The following is a 14,096-nucleotide window of genomic DNA, read 5'->3' on the forward strand; positions in this document are numbered from 1 at the left end:
CCCTCCCTCCCTCCCTGCATGAAAGCAACGGACGGCAGACAACCATTTCACGCCTTTTTTCCTGGGTGGGTGAACACTGCAGACTCCATACCACAGCAAGCATGGAGCCCGCTCAGCTCAAAACAGCAGTCATGAACATTGTAAACACCTTGCGCGTTCTCGTGGAGTTTATGCTGAGCCAGGACCAGAAAAACGAGGCGAGGAGGCAGCAGCAGCGGCAGCTCAGCGACAAGCATGATGAGGACATGGACATGGACACGGACACGGATACAGAATTATGTGAAACCGCGGGCCCCGGTGCTTTGGAGATCATGTTGTTAATGGGGCAGGTTCTATCCATGGAACGCCGATTCTGGGCAAGGGAAACAAGCACAGACTGGTGGGACCGCATAGTGTTGCAGGTGTGGGATGATTCCCAGTGGCTGCGGAACTTTTGCATGCGTAAGGGCACTTTCATGGAACTTTGTGACTTGCTGTCCCCTGCCCTGAAACGCCAGAATACCAAGATGAGAGCAGCCCTCACAGTTGAGAAGCGCGTGGCGATAGCCCTGTGGAAGCTTGCAACGCCAGACAGCTACCGGTCAGTCGGGAATCAATTTGGAGTGGGCAAATCTACTGTGGGGGCTGCTGTGATGCAAGTAGCCAAAGCAATCACTCAGGTGCTGCTACGAAAGTTAGTGACTCTGGGAAATGTGCAGGCCATAGTGGATGATTATGCTGCAATGGGATTCCCTAACTGTGGTGGGGCGATAGATGGAACCCATATCCCTATCTTGGCACCGGAGCACCAAGCCACCGAGTACATAAACCGCAAGGGGTACTTTTCAATGGTGCTGCAAGCACTTGTGGATCACAAGGGACGTTTCACCAACATCAACGCGGGCTGGGCGGGAAGGGTTCATGACGCTCGCGTCTTCAGGAACACTACTCTGTTTAAAGGGCTGCAGCAAGGGACTTACTTTCCGGACCAGAAAATAACCGTTGGGGATGTTGAAATGCCAATAGTTATTCTTGGGGACCCAGCCTACCCCTTAATGCCATGGCTCATGAAGCCATACACAGGCAGCCTGGACAGGAGTCAGGAGCTGTTTAACTACAGGCTAAGCAAGTGCAGAATGGTGGTAGAATGTGCATTTGGCCGTTTAAAAGGTCGCTGGCGTTCATTATTGACTCGCTCTGACCTCAGCCAAAGAAATCTCCCCATTATTATTTCTGCTTGCTGCGTGCTCCACAATCTCTGTGAAAGTAAGGGGGAGACCTTTATGGCGGGGTGGGAGGCTGAGGCAAATCGCCTGGCTGCTGATTACGCGCAGCCAGACCCCAGGGCGATTAGAAGAGCACACCAGGAAGCGCTGTGCATCAGAGAAGCTTTGAAAACCAGTTTCATGAGTGGCCAGGCTACAGTGTGAAATATCTGTTTGTTTCTCCTTCATGAAAACCCGCCCCCTTTATTGACTCATTTTCTGTAAGGAACCCACCCTCCCCCTTCCCCCAGCTTTCTTTCAAACCAAATAAAGTCACTATAATTTAAAAATCATTTATTCTTTATTAATAGATTAGAAAAAGAGGGAGGGAACCCGGGTGGGATTTGGGAGGAGGATCGGTGGGAAGGAAAAGGCCACTAAAAAAAGGTTAAAAAAATGACAGCCTTTTGCTTGGGCTGTCCACTGGGGTGGAATGGGAAGGTGTACGGAGCCTCCCCCCCGCGTTCTTACACGTCTGGGTGAGGAGGATATGGAACATGGGGAGGGGGGTACATGGGCTGTAGTAGCACTCTGTTTTCCTGCAGCCGTTCCTGAAGCTCCACCAGACGCCGAAGCATGTCTGTTTGCTCACGCAGCAGCCCCAGCGTTGCATCCTGCCTCCTCTGATCTTCCTGCCGCCACCTCTCATCTCGAGCGTCTCTCCTCTCCTCACGTTGGTCCCTCCTCTCCTCACGTTGGTCCCTCCTGTCCTCACGTTCACTGGCTTCTTTCCTATACTTTGAAACCATTTCCTTCCACTCATTCAGATGAGCTCTGTCACTGCGGCTGGATTCCATAATTTCTGAAAACATCTCGTCTCGCGTCTTCTTTTTACGACGCCTTATCTGTGATAGCCTTCGGGATGGAGGAGGAAGGCTTGAGGAATTTGCAGCTGCTGTAGGGAGGGGAAAAAAGAGAGAATTGTTTAAAAAGATACATTTTGCAGAACAATGCTTATACTCTTTCACGGTGACCAACACTATTCACATTACATAGCACATGTGATTTCTGTGCAAGGTCGCATTTTGCCTCTTAATGCTGAGTGCCTGTGGCTTTGCTGCTAGAGATCACAGGTCCGGGCAACAGAATTCGGCTTGCATGCGGCCATGGTAAGCCATTGTCTTACAGCTTCTGCGCCCTCCTTTCCCACATACCAAGCATAGCCTGTAGAGTGCTGCGGTTTTTCTGTTAACATTCAGCAGCAGCAGAAAACAAACTAACCACCCCCCCCCTCCCGCCATGAATTCTCTGGGATGATCGCTGTACCCCTCCCCCCACCGCGTGGCTGGTATCAGGGAAGATCCCTGCAGGAACCAAACTAACCCCCCCCCCCCCCGCCGCCGCCCCCCTCCCGCCATAAATTCTCTGGGATGATCACGGTACCCCTCCCCCCACCGCGTGGCTGGTAACAGGGAAGATCCCTGCTAGCCAAACGCGAAAAGCTCAAGGCCAATTTCCCATCTGCGCTTGGCTAACTGCAGGGAAGGATTTATTTTCCGTCCCAGTAGGAACGGCCACCTCTGTCCCCTTAATTAAGTTCCCGTATTTCAACCAGGTTACCATGAGTGATATCACTCTCCTGAGGATTACACAACAAGATAAAGAACGGATGTTGCTTGAATGCCAGCAAACACCGGGACCATACGCTGCCAGGCTTTGTCAGGCAATGATACCAGATTACTTGCTGCAAGCATGGCGTGGTCAAGTGTCCTACCATGGAGGACGGAATAAGGATGCACTGCCCAGAAACCTTGTGGCAAGGCTTTTGGAGTACCTCCAGGAGAGCTTCATGGAGATGTCCCTGGAGGATTTCCGCTCCTTCCCCAGACACGTTAACAGACTTTTCCAGTAGCTGAACTGACCGCGAATGCATCCCAAGTCCTCAGGGCAAAGTAATCATTAAAAACCGTTTGCTTTTAAAACAAGTTTTATATTTTAAAAGGTAAACTCACCTGAGGTCCCTTCCATGGGGTCAGGGTCTTGGATACTGGCTTGGGAGGGTTGGGAGGGTACTTCAGTCAGGGTGAAAAAAAGATCCTGGCTGTTGGGGAGAACGGAGTGCTGGGTGCTCTCTGCAAGCTCATCCTCCTCCTCCTCCTCCTCCTCTCCCCCATCGGCAGAATCCTCAGGTGTAGCTGATGAGACTATCCCTGACCCGGAATCCACGATCACAGGTGGGGTAGTGGTGGCGGCCCCCCCTAGAATTGCATGCAGCTCGGCGTAGAAGCGGCATGTCCGCGGCTCTGACCCAGAGCGACCGTTTGCCTCCTTTGTTTTTTGATAGGCTTGTCTGAGCTCCTTGACTTTCACGCGGCACTGATCTGAGTCCCTATTGTGGCCTCTCTCCATCATGCCCTTGGAGATTTTTTCAAAAGTTTTGGCATTTCGTCTTTTAGAACGAAGTTCTGCAAGCACTGAATCCTCTCCCCATATAGCGATCAGATCCAGTACCTCCCGTACGGTCCATGCTGGTGCTCTTTTTCGATTATCGGCCTGCATGGTTACCTGTGCTGATGAGCTATCTGTGGTCACCTGTGCTCTCCACGCTGGGCAAACAGGAAATGAAATTCAAATGTTCGCGGGGCTTTTCCTGTCTACCTGGCCAGTGCATCCGAGTTTAGATTGCTGTCCAGAGCGGTCACAATGATGCACTGTGGGATAGCTCCCGGAGGCCAATACCATCGAATTGCGGCCACACTATCCCTAATTCGAAATGTTAAAATCGATTTTGGCGCTACTCCGCTCGTCGGAGTGGAGTACAGAAATCGATTTAAAGGGCCCTTTATATCGAAATAAATAGCGTCGTTGTGTGGACGGTTGCAGGGTAAATTCGAATTAAAGCTGATAAATCCGAATTAAAGTCGTAGTGTAGACCAGGCCTAAGTTAACAGAGACTTTCCCAGCGCCCAGTGTTCAGCCTTTCTGGGCAATTTGCAACCTGTGTAGTTCTAGCTTCTTCTGATCTTTACTCTTACTTATTTTGCTTACTTTTCTGTCCCTACTTCCCTTACCTGAAATAAGCAAACAGAAAATAACAAACCAGTAACCACTTTGTCTGTTCTCCAGCCACCACACCCAAAACTCACTTAAAATCACTACCAGTATCTCAAAGCAATCAGCTGTGCACAGATCCTGCTCAACTACACCACTGTGATGGGTTGGCTCACAGAAACCCCCTTGGGGCTGCTAACTGATGTGCTGAGACTACCCCTGAGCCCACTTTCCCTGGCTGCTTGGGGGTTCAGTGCCCTGCCTGGTTTGAGCCAGGCCCGCTAGCCTGGTACGAACCCAGACCCAAGTCTGAACCACGTCCCCCAGAAGCTGCAGGCTTAACTGAAAACGGCTTAAGAAGGGTTTTTGTTTGTAACACTCAGATGCCCAGCTTCTAATGGGGTCCAAACCTCAAATAAATCCGTTGTACCCTGTATAAAGTGTTTGCCCTCTATAACACTGATAGAGAGATATGCACAGCTGTTTGCTCCCCCAGGTATTAATACATACTCTGGGTTAATAGATAAGTAAAAAGCGATTTTATTAAATACAAAAAGTAGGATTTAATTGGTTCCAAGTGTTAACAGACAGAACAAAGTGAATTACCAAGCAAAATAAAATAAAACACACAAGCCTATGCCTAATACAGTAAGAACCTGAATACAGATAAAATCTCACCCTCAGAGATGTTCCAATAAGCCTCTTTTACAGACAAGCCTTCTTCTAGTCTGGGTCCACCAATCACTCATACCCCCTGTAGTTACTGTCCTTTGTCCCAGTTTCTTTCAGGTATCCTTTGGGATGGAGAGGCTATCTCTTGAGCCAGCTGAAGACAAAATGGAAGGGTTTAAATAGACTTTCTCTTGTGGGCGGACACCCCTCCTTCCCCTTGTGTAGAATCCCAGCTACAAGATGGAGTTTTGGAGTCACTTGTCCATGTATGACTCAGAATTTACAGGTAACAGCTGTGGTTCACATGCTACCTTGAACGACCTCAAGTAAACTTCTTATGTGGATTGGAGCCTTCCAAGATCCATTGTCCATTAAGTGTTTCTTGATTGGGCACTTAACTTGCAAATTCCTTTCTAAAGAAGCTGCCCAAATGCCTTACTAAGGCTATGGCTACACTGGTGCTTTGCAGCGCTGCAACTTTCTCGCTCGGGGTGTGAAAAAACACCCCCCTGAGTGCAGCAAGTTACAGCGCTGTAAAGCGCCAGTATAAACAGTGCCCCAGCTAATCCCCTCATGGAGGTGGAGTACCTGCAGCAGCGCTTTGAAGTTTCGAGTGTAACCACGGCCTTAGGCTACTGAAAATCAAACCAGAACACAGCCAATATTCATAACTTCGAATACAAAAATGATACATGCATACAAATAGAATTAATAGATTCAGCAGACCATAACCTTTACAGAGATATGTAGCATAAAATTCCAGTTCTGTCATATATACATTCATAAGCATATTTCCATAGAGCCTTATCGGGTGCAACGTCACAATAGGACATTACAGAAATGTACTGCGAAGGAATATCTCTAGATTCCTAGGTGAACTTTATTCCCCTCTTCCCTGCAAAATGCAGCACCTAGGGGCACTTTGTCCACTCAGCAGCTGCACAGTTCTCATCGGTCTTGTTCATTCTGGAGGAGGCACTGCCAAATCATATACAATGGGCCTCAGACCCTCCTGTCCTTTCTACTCCCCTTGGGGTTCTGTCGTAGCAGAGGGGAGTAGGAGCAGTACAGAGGGACCCAGGCCCCCCACTTCATCGGGTCCAAATCAAGGGCTGTAAAGGAGTATTGCAGGGTCCAGACCACTCGGTTCACCCCAAGTTATACTTTTCCCTGGGTCACTTGTGACTGGACTGTGGCTCTTCCATTTGGGGCACGGTAACAGTCATAGTAGTATCAGCTTAATCTGCCAGGAACACAATAACCCATTCTTTGGGGCCTCTTATGGGTTTCCAACTCGAACAAGAGGAGGAATATGAATCACTTCTTGCAGATTAACTTTATCAAGGCTGTAGTCACTATTCCACAGCTCCAGGCTTTAAATCTCACTTCCCAGTGCAGCCTATAACTCTTTCCCCTTTTCCTCTGGACTACAATGCCCTTTTAAACTGTCCCTCAACCTGGAGCATGCCCTGCAGCTGCTATGGGGTGGGGGTCTCCCTAACCCAGTATTGCCTTATGCCTTGCTCTGGTTTAGTGTGTAGTCTGTAAATCCCATCTCACACCCTCCTCCTCAGCTCTGGAGTCACTGGGTGAACTTGTGTTGAGTCTTCCTGCCTCCACCAGTCTTGTGAAAAGAAGTCTGCATTTTTATAATCCATGCCAGCTTGATGTAGCACTGTGAATTGGTATGGTTGCAGAGACAAATACCACCACATCACTCTGGAGTTATGGTCCTTCAGGAACTGTAGCCATCACAGGGGACAGTCACCAGATGGAATGGGTGGCCCCATAGGTAATAGCATAGGGCATCTACAGACCATTTTACTGTTAGGGCCTCCTTCTCAATCTCTGAAGAGGCAACTTCCTGGGGGAACAAGTTCCTGCTGATGTTGAAGACAAGAGGTTCCCCTCCCACCACTTCTTGTGACAGTACAGCTCCAAGGCTGACATCAGATGCATCCATTAAGTGTGGTATGTAATAATAGTTTAAATCAGCTTCTGTACCAGATGACTGGAGGATAGCTAACGTGACACCATTTTTTTCAAAAGGCTCCAGAGGCAAACCTGGCAAGTACAGGCCAATAAACCTTTCTTTAGTACCAGACAAATTGGTTGAAACTATACTAAAGAACTGAATTATCAGACTATAGTGGGGCAGCTGCCCCATTCCCACAGAACGGGGGTTGAAAGCAGCCCTAGAGAGAGCTGTGGCTGGGGAAAAGAGTGAAAGCAGCTGAGGGAGTAACTGACCACAGGTGTGGCCAGCCCAATCAGGCCACAGCTGGTCGTATAAAGGGGCTGCGAGCCAGGCACTGAGGAGTCTAACTCTAGCCCTGGAGTGAGAAGGGCTAGTTGTCTAGGAGCAAGGTACCTGAGGTGGGGCAGTGGTGGAAAAGGGTAAAGGGAGCTGGGGAGCTCCAGCCTGGTAAACCCCCAGGCTGCAGACCTTGATGAAGGCCTATGAAGAGGTACTGGGGCTGTAGAGATACAGCCTGGGAATAGGCAGAGGTAGCTGGTCCTAACCCCTTGCCAATGATGAGTGGCCTTTACAGACTGCAGTTTGCCCCAGAGAGCGGGGGCTAGATGATGACCCTCAGTAGCCACTGATGCAAGGTGGGTTTAGAGGTTTGGGGGTTCCCCTGGGAGGGGAAACCCAAAGTAAGGGGGTACTGCTGGGGGCAGAACCCCAAGGTAAAGGGGCACTGGGGTCTGGGAGGGATATTGGGGCCCTAAGGTGGGTGAGCCACTGGCCAGCAGAGGGTGCTCTGGACCTGAAAAGAGCTAATTCCCTTATGAACAGCAGGAGGTGCCGTGCTGGTCAGTCTTCACTTTGCTACACAGACCCATAGATTAAAACAATTTGTTGGGGGAAGAGTCAGCATGGCTTTTGTAAAGGGAAATCTTGCCTCACCAATCTATTAGAATTCTTTGTGGGGGTCAACAAACACGTGGACAAGAGTAATCCAGAGGATATAGTGTAATTAGACTTTCAGAAAGCCTTTGACAAGTAAGCAGTCATGGGATAAGAGGGAAGGTTCTCTCATGGATCAAAGACCGAAAACAATGGGTAGGAATAAAGGGTCAGTTTTTGCAATGGAAAGAGGTAAATAGTGGTGTCCCCCAGAGTTCTGTACTGGGACCAGTGCTGTTCAACATATTCATAAATTATCTGGAAAAAGGGATTAACTGGTAGCAAAATTTGCAGATGATACAAAATTATTTGAGATAGTTAAGTACAAAGCAGACTGCAAAGAGTTACAAAGGGATCTCGCAAAACTGGGTGACTGGGCCATAAAATGACAGATGAAATTCAATGTTGGTAAATGCAAAGTTATGCACATTGGAAAACATAATCCGAACTATACTTACAAAATGATGGGGTGTAAATTAACTGCTACCACTCAAGCAAGAGATCTTGGCATCATCGTGGATAGTTCTCTGAAAACATCTGCTCAGAGTGCAGCCAAAAAAACCCCAAAGAATGTTAGGAACCATTAGGATAGGAATAGATAATAAGACAGAAAATATCATAATGCCTCTATATAAATCCATGGAATACTGTGTGCAATTCTGTTCACCAATCTCAGAAAAGATATATTAGACTTTGAAAAGGTACAGAGAAGGGCAACAAAAGGGTTTGGGACAGCTTCCATATGAGGAGAGATTAAAAAGACTGGGACTTTTCATCTCAGAAAAGAGATGACTTTGTTGTGGAGAAAGTGAATAAGGAAGTGTTATTTACTCTTTCACATAACACAAAAACCAAGGGTCATCCTATGAAATTAATAGGCAGCAGGTTTAAAACAAACAAAAGAAAGTCTTCACACAGCACACACTAAACCTGTGGAACTTGTTGCCAGGGGATGTTATGAAGACTAAAACTATAACAGGGCTCAAAGAAGAACTAGATAAGTTCATGGAGGATAGGTCCATCAATGCCTATTAGCCAAGATGGTCAGGGATGCAACCCCATGCTGAGTGTCCCTAGCATCTGTTTGCCAGAAGCTGGGAGTGGATGATAGGGGATTGATCACTCGATGACTGCCTGTTCTGTTCATTCTCTCAGAAGCATCTGGCATTGGCCACTGTCAGAAGACAGGATACTGGGCTAGATGGACCACTGGTCTGACCCAATATGGCTGTTATGTTCATTTACAAAATAAAAGGCTTCAAGAGGTCAGGGTGAAACAAAATGGGTTCCTGGATCCAGGGCCGGCTCCAGACACCAGCGGAGCAAGCACGTGCCTGGGGCGGCATTCTGTCCATTCTTGGGGCGGCACATTCCAGGCGACTTTTTTTTGCACTTCAGCGGTTCGGGCAGCGGCAGTCCGAGCGTGGTTTTTTGTTTGTTTGTTTGTTTTGCTTGGGGCGGCAAAAATGGTAGAGCCGGCCCTGCCTGAATCAGTCATTCTTTTAATAGCTGGAAGGTTTTGCCAAAGGGCTTCAGTCCAGTGGGGTTTCCTTGGTGAGGCATCTTTCACCAGTTATGTTAAAGAGATGATGATCATGGCAAAGTTGGGGATGAACCACTATAATATTGTGCTAGCCCCAGAAAGCGGCACACCTGTTTCTTTGTAGAGGGGATAGTGCATTCTGACAAAGCCTTAATCTTTCCCACCAAAAGGCATGACTATTCCCCACCCACAGTATATCTCAGGTAGTTCACTTGTTGGTCAATCGACATTTAGCGGGGTTGGCTTTCAGTCCAGCTTCCTGGAATGCCTGTAGGACTGCTGTGAGATGTTTCATGTGGTCGTCCCAGGTTTCACTACAAATGACACTATCATCGATATAAGTGACTGCATACTATCTGTGTAGTCGTAACACTTTTTCAAATAACCTCTGGAATGTAGCAGCAGCCCCATGCAGACCAAAGGGTATGGTTTTAAACTGGAATAAGTCCAGGGGTATATAGAAGGCAGTCTTCTCCTGGGATTCAGGGGTCAGGGGATCTGCCAGTATCTCTTGGTCAAACCAAGGGTGAATATATAACCAGTATCCCCAACTTCTCCAGATCTGAGGCATGGGATAGGCACCAACTTGGATACTGCATTCACTTTTTGAAAGTCAGTGCAGAATTGTGTTGAACCATCTGGCTTGGGCACAAGTATGATCAGACTTCGCCACTTGTGGGACTCTTCGATAACCGCTAGGATCAACATTGTTCTGCTGTTCTTGCTGCACCATCTCCCACATTTTCCTGGGTAACGGTTGCACGGTTTCCCCTGCTTTTTGTTTGGGTTCAGTTTCTATATGGTGCAACACCAAGTGAGTCTGATTTGGGTTTGCCAAAAACACAGAAAGGAAGCTTGTGTATCTGCTGCTCCCATTTAAGTCATAACCCTTCTCCGATCGGCACTGTCTCTGGATGGGGAACCGTTATAGCCTAGGAGCCAAGCTCAGGGTCAGGAGGGAACAGAGTGATGAGGACTCTCTCCTGCTCTTTCTATGCTTTCAGCAGGTTTGTGTGATATATCTGAGTACTCTTTCTCTTCCCCGGTTGGTGAACTTCATAATCTACGGTTCTGTCCCAACTCACTACTTCAAAGGGACCTTGCCAATGGCCAACAACTTGGATTCAAAGGTAGGTAACAAAAGCAATACTTGGGCCCTCAGTTGGAATTCGCAGATATGGGTGTCTTTATTATAGGTCCGCTCTTGGTCATGTTGCACCTTCAACATGTCCTCCTTTGCAAATTCACCCAGGGTCTTTAGCTTTTCCCTTAGTTGTAGCATGTATTGCACCAGGTTGATGGTTCTTACATCCTGTCCCTCCCACGTTGTCTCCCATACAGTAACTCAAATAATACTTAGTCCTGCCTTGAGTGCAGGGGACTGGACTAGATGATCTCTTGAGGTCCCTTCCAGTTCTGTGGGGTTTTACCCATTTGAATCATAGAAGTTTGGGGAACTTCCTGGACAGCAAACATGAGGGAAGGCAGGAATTGGTCCCAGTAACAAGAGTAGGTGGCCACAAACTTTTTAAACATCTCTTTCAACATTTTATTAAAATGTTCCACCAACCTGGTGGCCTGTGGGTGGTAGACAAATGTTCTTAAGGCTTTCACTTTTAGTCAGCTGCACATCCCCCTCATTAACTGTGAAATAAAATTGGTCCCTTGGTTGGTGATTATTTCTTTAGGGATCCCCTTTGTAAGCTCTAGCAGCAATGACTGCAACTGGATCAGAGGTTAATTGCCTCGGGCTAACACATGGCATATTCCATGATCACTAAGATATATTGGTGTCCTGCCACACTCTTTTCCAGCGGGCCTATTAAATCCATTCCTACCCTTTCGGATGCGGCCTACCAAAGGAAGGGGCCCTAGAGGGATCTTGGGGACCTTCTTGGGGCTCATCCACTGGCATTTGGGGCATGAAGCACAATAGTTCTATACTTTCTTGTGGACACTAGGCCAATAAAACCTCAGTCACCCTTTCAAGCATTTTTTCCACTCAAGGTATTGCATGGGCCAGCTTCAATACCTCCCTTCAGAACTTGGGGACGAGGAGTTGCATCCTGACCTCCCCAGTCTGAGTGTCCTTCACCACTCAGTATATCTTTTCCCCTTGCAATTCAAAGTGTGGCCATTGTTTTAGTAGCTGAGGTTTCTTTGCCTCATTGTTGACCCAGTGCACTGCTTGTAGGATCTGCTCAGCATCAAATCATTTCATTGTTGCTCAATGAAGTCAAATTGGCTCAAGAGCAGGTCTATGTCAGGAGGTGTGGTTTGTGGGTCCTTGGCTCAAGTCTCTGTGGGGCCTGGGTCATCAGCAGGAGTGGGATTATTAACCAGGGATGCATAAGGTTTTTGGCCTAGGGTGTCATCCATGGGGGATGGGACTATTAACTGTAGACAGACGTTCCTTCCCCCAGATCATCATTCCTGCCCTCAGCCTGACCGTTCCCTGGGGGTCTACTGTCATTGTGTCCACTTACTCCTCCCTTTTTTCCTGTGGGGACCCCCCTCATCATGCCTCTATCAATTCCTGAAAGAACTTCCACGCCCACCCAATTATCACGGGGCAGGCTAGGTTCCTGGCCACCTATATGCAAGCCATGTCAGTGTGGTTCTGTATTGTTAACTGCACCCATCTCATGGAGTAGGGGTGCATATCCCTGTGGATGCATTGTAAAAATATGATACCCAAAGGCTCTCCCTTTGCCCTTGCCAGGTATTCTCTGACCATCATGACTATATACTGAATCTATTAAGCTTTGAACTCTGATTCCATTAACCTGTACTGTTATCTAGACACACCTGTAATTGTATTCCATGTATGGACAGTCCCATCAGAAGTGGCCCGGTTGTCGGCACACAAACAGTTCCCTGCCTCAGCTGTTTGTGCCCTCTCATTCAATGATATTCCCATGGAGAAGCTTCTCACTGGGCTGGAACCTCCCTCTTGTCCCATCTCTCCACAGAAGCGCACTCCCAAGGGTGGTCAGTGGTGTTGTGCATTTGTGCTCCAACCTTGCATGTCATAACCATGTCGGATTTAAAACTTTTAAGGGAATGAGAGGAGTTCTGAAACTCATCTTTCACTTTGCATTGTGCCTGTAAACTCAATGATATTTGTCTGTTTTATCTGTAGCTGCTGCCATGGCAGTCTTGAGGGGTCCCCACACCTGTGGAATGTCTGACCCTGATGAGAAGGAGAAAGAAGCAGATTAGGGAGAACATGTTCAATGAGATCCTGCAAGTGAGTGCTGCCCTGGACCTAGAACAGAGTGCCCGGAGGGTGAATAGAGCACACAGCCTGGAGAAGAAAAGAGCAGACAAGAGAAAGACCCAGGAGTCAGTGAGGAAGATGCACCAGGACATAATGGGGTTTCTCAGGCAGCAAACACAAATACTGTAGAGTCTTTTTGACATACAGGTCCAACAGTCATGTGCTCGCCTCTGTTGGCAGTCAATGGAGAAAGCCATTTCAGCAACTCCCTACACTTCCCAACATTCCATGTGGCATCATGGGCTGTATCCCTACCTACCCCTACCACTCCATACCAGGGGACAGTAAGGAAAACCACAGCTTTAAACACACTGACCTGTGGAGAGCCACAGTTGGTGCATGTTTAGCTGAAATGGACACAAATTTGACCTGTGTGCATTATCTTGGAAATGTCAAGATAACAGGGGAGTATGGAGGACTTATGTATCAGGAGGGGAGAAAGATCTTTGAACTGCACTCTTTTTAATTAATGTAATAGTTAAGTAATTAACTAATTAAGCAACCTTTTTACAGGAAAAACTTATGGAAGTGATAACTTCTTTAGAAGAATGCACTCTGAGGACTACAAGAAACAAGCACCTATGTGTATAGTACCACAAGATCTCATGCCAATTATTTATTGTATCAGATCTTCCCCTCCCAGAACAAAACCCATGGGAGGGAGCTCTGGAGGAGGAAGTCTTCATGAGAATCTCTTTACAGAGCTCCTGTCCCCATATCATCCCGGAGGGGGGAGAAGGAAACAGGTTTAATTCAGGTGAGGCACCCAGGAGTGATGTTAATAGATCACTCTTTATTTCTTGGTCCCAGTCACCTGATCTGAGTCGGGACTTTGAAAGTTTTCCCCATCCCCCCACATAGCAGGTGTCAATAATCACTGATTCCAGTGGATATTGTTATGCTTTCCCTTTTCTTTAATTAAATCAAAATAAAATATAATATCAAGCAAACACAGCCACACACTAATACAGCCAATAAATAACACACACAATGGAGAAGTCTATGATGATGGTCAGGATAGACAATTAGAAGCTCTTTAATAAATGAGAGGATGATTCTTACTGGATGCCCCACCACTACTATTGTTTGTTCTATAATCTGATAATAAACTCACCTTTTTTTCTTCCTTACATCCTTTCCCATTGGTTTTACTTTTATTGTTGGTAAGTGTAATATTTCAATTTACTATTTTATAGAACCTGTTTATTATGGTTCTTTTTCAAAATAAATGAAAGAAAGAGCAAGGAGGATTTTTAATTAATGTGGAGTGCACCCTCAGGCTCTGCCCTTAGGTACAGTACACTGTATACAGTGAGACCATGGCAATGACAGGTGGTCTGGAGTTGTGAGGAGAAACCTCTCAAGGGGACCTGTAAGTCATATTAGATCAGGCTTGATTCACTCTGTTAGATGATTGTTCAAAGAGAAGCAGTTAATAAAGTCTAGATGACCCAT

General features: G+C 47.2%; 1 long non-coding RNA gene across 2 annotated transcripts; it reads left to right on the forward strand.

The window, feature by feature from the left end:
• The first annotated feature begins 7,175 nt into the window (after positions 1–7,175).
• On the forward strand, positions 7,176–13,766 carry LOC135983782 (uncharacterized). Of its 2 annotated transcripts, none has more exons than XR_010601583.1 (4): positions 7,176–7,274; positions 10,366–10,491; positions 12,504–12,611; positions 13,155–13,766. It is a non-coding gene; the product is annotated as an uncharacterized LOC135983782 (long non-coding RNA). The 2 variants fall into 2 exon arrangements; XR_010601585.1 differs by having other exon boundaries at positions 7,240–7,274; positions 10,369–10,491.
• The last annotated feature ends 330 nt before the right edge of the window (positions 13,767–14,096 follow it).

This window comes from Chrysemys picta, chromosome 1, assembly GCF_011386835.1.
Source record: "Chrysemys picta bellii isolate R12L10 chromosome 1, ASM1138683v2, whole genome shotgun sequence".
NCBI classification, from domain to species: domain Eukaryota; kingdom Metazoa; phylum Chordata; order Testudines; family Emydidae; genus Chrysemys; species Chrysemys picta.